The sequence below is a fragment of the Euprymna scolopes genome, chromosome 18 (assembly GCF_053919585.1).
Source record: "Euprymna scolopes isolate OS-2025 chromosome 18, ASM5391958v1, whole genome shotgun sequence".
Lineage (NCBI taxonomy): Eukaryota > Metazoa > Mollusca > Cephalopoda > Sepiida > Sepiolidae > Euprymna > Euprymna scolopes.
Window position 1 is genome coordinate 126791019 of NC_136499.1, and position 10000 is coordinate 126801018.

A 10000-nucleotide genomic window follows, 5' to 3' on the forward strand; every position below is an offset into this window, starting at 1 on the left:
ATGTTCAAATATTCTGTAAGGGTAATCACTACCGTAATATTAAACATAGTATAAAAATATGTTCAGATAGTCTGTAAGGCGAATCACTACAGTAATATTAAACATAGTATAAAAATGTTCTGATAGTCTGTAAGGCGAATCACTACAGTAATATTAAACATAGTATAAAAATATGTTCAGATAGTCTGTAAGGCGAATCACTACAGTAATATTAAACATAGTATAAAAATGTTCAGATAGTCTGTAAGGCGAATCACTACAGTAATATTAAACATAGTATAAAAATATGTTTAAATATTCTGTAAGGGTAATCACTACAGTAATATTTAACATAGTATAAAAATATGTTCAACTAGTCTGTAAGGCGAATCACTACAGTAATATTAAACATAGTATAAAAATATGTTCAACTAGTCTGTAAGGCGAATCACTACAGTAATATTAAACATAGTATAAAAATATGTTCAACTAGTCTGTAAGGTGAATCACTACAGTAATAATAAACATAGTATAAAAATATGTTCAGATAGTCTGTAAGGCGAATCACTACCGTAATATTAAACATAGTATAAAAATATGTTCAACTAGTCTGTAAGGCGAATCACTCCAGTAATAATAAACATAGTATAAAAATATGTTCAGATAGTCTGTAAGGCGAATCACTCCAGTAATAATAAACATAGTATAAAAATATGTTCAGATAGTCTGTAAGGCGAATCACTACAGTAATAATAAACATAGTATAAAAATATGGTCAACTAGTCTGTAAGGCGATCAACTACATTAGTTACAAACAGTATAAAAATATGCTGTATTCATTTTATAAAAATAGAAAATCTAGTTGACATTTCCATCATTGGTTGCCATTTTTTAATCTTTGCGGAAGACGAACGTGTTCAAGTTTAAAGGTGAAAACAAACATAACAAGGTGTGTGAACAAAAAGGCAGAGTTTTGAAAATACGGAAAAGGATATTTGAAAGAGGTTGAAAAAAGAATGAAAGACAATGGAGGGTCGAGATGGTAAAATGCATCAGGTTTATCTGACTATGACGTGAATGGGAACTTGAATGCCAGGGTCATGGCAACCAAGGAAGGAGAAGGAAACTCTGAGTACAAAAGTAATTGAAGTTGGATAGGATGGATGAAGCTGGAAATTGATGTGTGGATGATAGAAGAAGAAGAAGAAGAAGAAGAAGAAGAAGAAGAAGAAGAAGAAGAAGAAGAAGAAAAAGAAGAAGATAAATTAGGTAAAGAGGAAGGATAAGATAAGAAGAAAAGATAAAGAAGACGATGAAAAAACAAGATGATGATGATGAAAAAAAAGAAAAGAAAAAGAAAATGGAAATGATGATAATGATGATGATGATGATGAATAAGAAGAAAAAGTCAGTAAAGAGGGAGAAAATACAAGCTGCTGCTGATGATGATAATAATGATGATGATGGTGGTGGTGGTGGTGGTGGTGGTGGTGCTGCTGCTGCTGCTGCTGCTGCTGATGATGATGATGATGATGATGATGATGATGATGATGATGATGATGATGATTGTGGTGGTGGTGGTGGTGGTGAAAAGTAGAAGGAGCTGAAGAGATAAGACGAAACTGGTAGACAGACAAGAAGAAAAAGATGAAGAAGAAAAAAAGATGGTGATGATGAAGGAAAAGACAACGAAGAAGATGAATGAGTTAACATATAAATAAAAATAAAATTTGTAAAGAAAAAAAGGGGCTTGGTATCTCTGTCTCTACTGCACGGTGGAACGATAAATTTGTCGCCCTAAAGAAAGAAAACAACACTACAGCTTTATTTTAAAACTTTTATTGAAAAAATGGATTCAGATAACTTGATTATGTAGTAAAGCTTACATCTGTTCAATGTAGCCACCTTCAGCCTCAATCATTGCCTCGATACGAGTCCGGAACTGAGAGTATGTCTTTTCCACAAGTGCCGTGGGAGCTCGATGGGAGCTTGGCGGGAGTTCAGAAGATGGCGGCGATAAGGCTGACCTTGGTGTTGTGGGAGGTCATATTGGTAATGTTCTCAACATATGACCAAACGAAGTAGTCCAACGTGTTCAGATTAGGGGAGGAGGAAGGCCAGTGAGCGAAGGACACAAACTCATAGCCCTCCTTTTGGAGCAAAGCCAGAGTCTCTTTGGACTTGTGAGCTGGTGCTAAGTTTTGTTGCCAAACCTAGGATCTGCCAACAGCCACCTGATTGCACCAGGGAATCACCACATTCTTCAGCATATCAAGGTACACTTTGGTGTTGACTTTCAAGCCGACTTCGAAGATGTGAGGTGGCATGATGTTGCCCTTAGTTGAAGCCACACCACAGACCATAACCATTGTAGGAAACTTTGTTTTCAGCACGTCCCTGTTATTCATGGCAATCTAACGATGCATTTTGAGGGTGCTGGCAATGGTCCTGTTGTCATAACTTGGATCGGTAGAGAGCATGAGTTGTACAGCGATGCATCTCCAATCTCGCTCGTTGAACATTGTGTCACTTTCACACATAATAGAAGGCTCCTATTGCTCTTGGATTTGTACACAACTGGCCAACTAGTAGATGGTCTGCAACAAAAAAAGAAACTGGTTTTCATCAAACGGAAATGGAATCATGTCGTCTTTTCAAAGGCAACAATTTTATCATTCCATATAAAAGGAATTTGTATGTGTGTGTGTGTGTGTGTGTGTGTGTGTGTGTGTGTGTTCATTCCATATGGACTCGAAAAGTGCCAGGTCTATTTTTATGAAATTTCACACATAGGTGTTTTATGGGTCTGGCAGTATTCTTAGATAGGTTTTGTATTGGAATGTCTTTGATAAGCACCGATATTGATATCGAAATAATCTATCGAAAAAAGGATTTTGACTAAAGTTAACACCTTACACAACCTAACATAACAAATGCATTTGAGAAGTTATATTGCCCCACAAGCAGTAAGGCTCAATATATAAAATCAACAGTAGGTTCTTTGATATGACAAAGGCGCGTTCAAAATGAATGTTTCTGTTTAAAACACAATTGAAGCATGATACTTAACTTTTGCATTCCAAACTTTAATTCAAGCCGTAATATATAAAAATAATTTTTTAAAAGCAGTAGGTTCTCTACAGTGCAATGTAAACTACAATTTATTGTGGACTAAGTCACTCGATGTGGCATGTGAGGCTTCCTCCCAGTGCACTGTGATGAGTCCCTTACTAGAGCAGGCAATCAATCGATTTGATTGAAAAATAGGCGATTTTACCCATTTCGATGACAATAAAAATATGAGAGTGTGAAACATCCGTTGCTCATCATTCAATCCTGGGCAACGTCAGTCTCCCTATTAGTGTGGTCCTGGATATGACCTTAAACTATATCCGATGGTGAGGCCCCAGGCCTCCTTAGGGAGTGTGGAGCTACCCTTTAATTACCATTGCTCCCAGGTCCACTCTGACCGGGAATGGTAGTACCTGTTAGGGTCCCAACTATGGGTTAAATAGAAACCGACTTGGAAACAACAAATATACTATATTAAAAGATCGTTCTTCAAAATCACCAGATTCGGCATTAAATAACCTGAAAAGGGTTGATATGCCATAAAACAAAACAACCAACCAACCAACCTTATTAGTTAAATGGTAAAAGTACTAACTCCCCCTTGGAGATGTGCCTAAAGACAACCATGTTTGTCTTGTGAGTTTAGTTGGAATTAATTAAAAATTCAATCATAATAAATTAAAAATTATACCCCTAAGGTTTCCTGATAATTAGATTATCTTTATCATCCGTGTAAACTTACTTCCAACTGGACCCAAAAATCCGAAACCTTACAGTGCAGAGCTACTCCACTTTTTTCCTGCTAAAACATGGCAACTTTAACACCTGACAAAGGTCGGAGGTTACATCGACCGAAACGTTGTGCAAGATGGGAAAAATTTTCTGATTAATCTAAATAATACAAACGTTCATGCCTCATCTATTTTCATGATAAGTGTTCGACTGAGCTCCAATCTATGGCCTCCCCCTTGCCAATCCTTCACAAAAAACACTCGTTTAGCCCAAATCACTATCAATAAATTCCCCCACTCTCTATTGTTTTCTAAATGTAAACACGGATTCCATGAACACAGCTTCTTCCCTAGAACTGACCGCCTATGGAACTCTGTTCCGCTGGACTGCTTTCCAGCTGACTACAATATCATTATCTTTAAATCCAACATAAACAAGTTCTTGTTCAGCTGTTCTCGTAAATGATCTAATTATATAAAATTACTTCTACAAACGATTATTATGCAACCGTCCCAATAACTACAATACACACATTAACCCTTATCCTCGAGTGGCCTCTGGGCCTTGATATGTAGTGCCGCCATTGTAAAAAAAAAAATGCAAAACTGTAAAAAGATGTATAAATATTTTGCACTTATGCATGTCAGTGACAAGAGGCGAATAGGTGTATTTTAGTTTCAAGAACCGCCGACAGATGTCACTTGTCAGCCAAAGAACAGGGGTCGATAACTCTTCCTTTTCTAAAAGTACGCGCAAACTATAATTATATTTTGCTACAATCTTCGGGACAAGATCAAAGTGTAGTATCTGTTCCTCAGATGATTGCTGCACTTCTATTTCTTGTTCTGTTTCGGTGGAGGAGAAATCCTTCACGACTGAGACAATTTTTATTTTTGTACCTTTTCTCCACGTTAAAAAACGACCCTGGTGTCTAACTCTGTCCCGTGGAGAGGCATAGTAAATAGGTACAATCTTTCTGTACAAAAAAAATAAATTATTCTTAACCCTCTATAAACGCTTCGTGTTTTTTAAATTCTATTTTGCTACATTGACAAATTAAAAATATATTTTGATACATTGAATCACTAATTGAAAAAAAATTATATTATACATCAAAATTATGTTTTGATACATTTTTTTTTTATTCAATAAATGTTTCAATTTTCATATATTTTTGTGTTATTTATTTCGTTATATATTTTTGCGTTATCGTAAACACTTGTTTATATTTGAGGTTCACATAATGGCCGCTAGATGTCATTTCTCTCACTTGGAGAACGGGTTGATAACTCGTCTCTGTTGCTTATATGTCATTATTATGCAGAAGTGGCAAATATTTATTTTTCCCTAAAAAATTGAAAAACAAAAATTGGTTTGAGGAGGAGCATATTTCGTAATTTTTATAGCAATTCGTTCGTAGAAAGTTAATAGACGGGCAAGTTCTTCCCACAAGAGACTCCACGTCAAAGTCAGGCGAAATTGTTAAATCGTTAAAATCCTTAAGGCTTTCAAATAGCCGTACGCTAATTCTCCCCGAGGATTATCTGTCTCTGCTCAATCTCCCGTAACGGATAAGCTTCATTTCCTAATGATAGACCCAAGGGTAAAAACTGATGGAAGAAGAAATTATTTCTTTATTGCAAAAAAAAAAAAAAAAAAAAAAAAAAAAAAAAAATCCAATTCTCGGATGATGTAGATAAACATGTAATAAGATGAGAAGAGGGAAAAGAAGAGGCATTGATGCTGACAAAGTCTTTTTCTTTTTTTTTATTCTTAATAATACATCACTGTTTATCAAGGTCAATATTTACTCGAAGATAAGGGTCAATGATATCGATAGATCAATGATGAAGAATATTATGAGATGATTGAAAAGAAAAGAATATAATTAACCGAGTGTGAATATGCATAAAAATGAAAGTTTTTTTTGTTTTTTTACATAGAAGTCACCATTTATCAAGGCTCGGAGGCCACTCGAGGATAAAGGTAATGAGTGTACAGTAGTCAATGGGATAATATCATAGTATTCGTTAGTATTGGAAATTTGGTAAATTGGATTATTTAAGGGGAACAACTCATCAAGGACTTGAATGCGATCATATTGTAGTCAGTTGGAAAGCAGGCAATAGGAACAGAGTTCCACAGGCGTGCACTTCTAAGAAAGAAGCTTTCTCCGTGGAATCTACGTTTAGGTTTAGGCACAGATGAAGAGTGGGGGAAATTATTCATAGTGGTTTCAGCTAGATGAGTATTTTTTGTGAAAGTCAGACCAGAGGAGGGGGGTGCATAGATTGGAGCTCAGTCGAGCACTTGCCATGAAAATAATGATAAAGCAGAAACAGGCTCACAACGTCTCTTCTGTGAGAAAGAGGTTGCAGGGAACAGAAAAGGGCATCCCTTACTAGACTACAAAGTCCATTTTGAACTCTGTCAAGGCAGGATAAGTTTCTTCTAGCAACTCTTGCCTAGATGTAGCAACAGTACTCCATCCTTGGACGTACTTGGCTCTTATATAGGTAGAGAATTGCATCAGCAGTTAGATATCTACTGGAGCGGTAGAACAATCTCACCATTTTTCCAGCAGCTTTGGCAACAGATTTGATGTACATGTTCCATCTCAGATCAGGAGTAAAGGTCAAACCCAGAAGCTTGTCAGGAAATGAAGCCTCCCCAAGATGAGAGCCATCTATTTCAATTGATGCCAGATAGGGATCAGAGTATTGATGATGTAAAGATAGAAGTTTGGTTTTAAATGCATTAAAATAATAACAAGATTTGAAGATGACCATGTTGCAGCCTGCAAACAAATAATGTCATGGTAATGTGTTTCATAGATGAGAAATTCTTGGAAAGTAACTCTGTTCATGGAAATTCCATTTGCTACTAGGCACGCAGAGAAAGAAATGAAAGTTTTTTTTTATAATTGTTATAATATGAGATGTGTTGCAAACGTAATGCCTCCAATTTTTATGCCGCTGAAATAGATCAGAGATAATTGCAAATTGCATTATTATGATGACTAAATTTAACCTCAAAGTTTCATCTCTGTTGCAGATATTGACGGTGTGAGACTCTAAGAAAGCAACTCCTGTTATGGACGTGCGTCAGAAGCAGAGATGTGTCATTTAATTCTTCCATGCAGAAAAAAATTGAACTGATTAACATCTATTGGCATCTGTTGGGCGTTTATGAAGCTGATGCAGTTGATGTCAGCACAGTTAGGAGATGGGTTCGTCGATTTCAGAGTAGCGACAGAGATATGAGTGACAAAACGCACTTCGGACTTTTATAACCAAGGCATCAAAAGAGGCAAAAGTGCATTGAGAATGGTGCTGACTATGTAGAAAAATAGATTCTCAAGCACAAAAGATCACTCGTTTTAATGTTATCACTTCCGTCTTCGTAGCTCTTTAGCATGTTAGTTTTTGAGGATTTTTGTTTGTTTCATTTTGTTTTTTATTGCATTTTCACCCAAAAAAAGGCGCAGTGCTATATAATGAATGAGGGCTACTATCTGGGGCATAATTTGTAAGGATACTATGTAGGAAGTTGAGCAGCAAGATGTTTGTTTACATTACATTTGAACTTCTGCATGTCAGTACAGTTAGGCAAACAGGGATCCAGAAGGGAATTCCAAAGTCTAGCAGGCAGAGAGAAGGAGCTATTAGCGTAGGAAGCTTTCTGGCATCCAGGGATCTCTTCTGTTTAGGAGTGGGATTTTGCTGCTTGACAGGTTTGTCAGGGGTATTTATGTTGAGGGGGTACAAGAGCTTGAAGTTAGTCGAAGCATCTATCATTAAATTACTTGTAAAAAGAGGCAGAGGAATGCAACATTTCTTGATGGGACAGATCTTGAAGCCTAGGTGACAGTTCGGGACCTATTAGGTTGGCGACTCTCTTTTGAACTCTGTCTAAGAGTGAAAGACTAGTAGCAGATGCACCAGCCCAAATGTGACAACAATATTCCATACATGGGTGAATGGTGGCCTTGTAAAGGTACAGGATACTTTCAAGCTTAAGTAACTTTCTAGCATGGTAGAGAGCGTCTACCTTCTTCTGCAGCAGCCTTGGCAATGCTCTCGATGTATCTGTTCTAACTCATGTTAACATTAAGCCGAGGAGTTTGAATGAAGTACTTTCAGGTAATGTTGGTCATCTAGGCTTCATCCTCTGTCCCATCGACGCAATGTTGCATCCCTCTGCCTGTTCTACAAGTACTTTAACGGTGAATGCTCTGACAAATTACAAACACTTGTACCGCCTCGACGTGAATACCCTCCACAAACCCAACAAGCAGCTAAATCCCACCCCTTCACAATAGAGATCTCTAGGTGTAAAAAGGGCTTTTACTCCAATAGTTTCTTCCCCAGAACTGCTAGACTTTGGAACTCCTTTCCGGGATTCTGCATTCCCAAGTGTACTGACATGCAGAAGTTCAAATGTAATGTGAACAGACATCTTGCTACTCATCTCCCTTCATAATACACCTGCAACTTATGTCCCCGATAGTAGCCCCCTACTTCAAAGTAGCACTGTGCCTTGTTTTGGGTGAAAATTGAATAAAAAAAAAAAAAGAAAAAATGTTACTATTAGCCATGGCTATTAATGGTTGAGAACGTTTCTTGGGATTATTAAAAGAAACGAACTTAGTCTTGGCAGCATTGAATGTTACCATCCATTTTTTGGTATGTTGGTTCCATGAATTGAGATCTGAGGCTCAACATACTGAAATAGGAAATAGGTAGAACGGAATAAATTATCTTATATCTATCTATCTATCTATCTATCTATCTATCTATCTATCTATCTATCTAACAGGAGAGGTAGACAAGAGATGGATATGATGAATATTTATAAAACCTGTCAAAATATAACAAAGCTAGATCATAGACAAGTTTACCAGAAGGTCTGGTCAGCTGACTGTATCTACGTGTGAGTCACGTGATCAAGTTAGCTGGAGATCATCGAAGAGTTGGAACTTGGGATTGAAGCAGAGCGGTTAGGCTTTACAGTTGTATCTCCTCCCCTCTTGAGAGGGAGTGACGTGTCTCTCAATGTAGACTGTTAAGACCACAAAGCAAAGAAACACACTTTCTATTCTTCTGCGCAACATCCTGAAAAGTGAAATAAACTAAATATGAAAACCAATCATCGTCTTGGAGTCAATGTGTTTCGTTCAAAAGGTTCCAGTCCCCTCCATGAACAAGATGAAGTCAGGATGGACCAGGTTCAGTGAGCAGAGAAGATAACGGTATGTTGAAGATACACATAGGACCCACACACACACACGCATATGAACATTAAGACGATCACGAAACATAAAACGGGTAATACATACCTCACGACAAAATAACAATGGGTTCAGAAAGTGAAGAACCACTAATAGACATTAAGTAACATATTTAGGACACGTCACAAACAAACACAAAACGTATACACCCGTTTACATGGGTGTATACGTTTTATGTTAGCATAACGTAACAATACCTCAGTCTGAAAGAAAAATACAGAGCAAGTAAAAGACAGAAGTTAATGATTCTTTCAGCATAAAATGTACACATATCAAGCGTCTCTTCTTAAGATTACATGTATAATACTAACTAGATTTTAACTCAAAATTATTCCTCATCTATATAATATATTGCATGTTGCTTCCTTAGTAAATCCAGACATTACGATTTGAAAAAAATGGCAAAATACAATTCTTGAAGGATAAACAGTTTCAAAAAGGTCAAATTCACGGAATTTAGCTTTAAAGGGCCAATCTGGTAACCCTGGACAAGAATATTAGAGTCACCTTTCTTTGATGTTGCCTCGTTTTCGAATATCATTATAATAATAATATATGATCATTGTTGTGATGATGTGGGAAAGGAACTCACAATAATTGCGACGTGCAGTAATTCTTCACTGAACAAAAAAGTCAGCAAAATGTTACATAAAAAAGGGAACATTTGAAAGAAACAGAGAAATAAAAGAACATTGCCTGCCAAGTGGTGCCGGGATGAAGGAGTAAATTAAAAATTGTCTCTTACAACGTGATTTTATTATTTGTATTGAACTATGTAGCACAATATTACTTTCTGATTATTGATTATTACTCATTCATTTATCTGATTTGGGTCAGTTCGACATTTAAAATACAATACAGTTTTATTCAAAATATATTTGTTGATTAAATATATTTCTCATTTCGTGGAATTTCCACGAGTCCTGC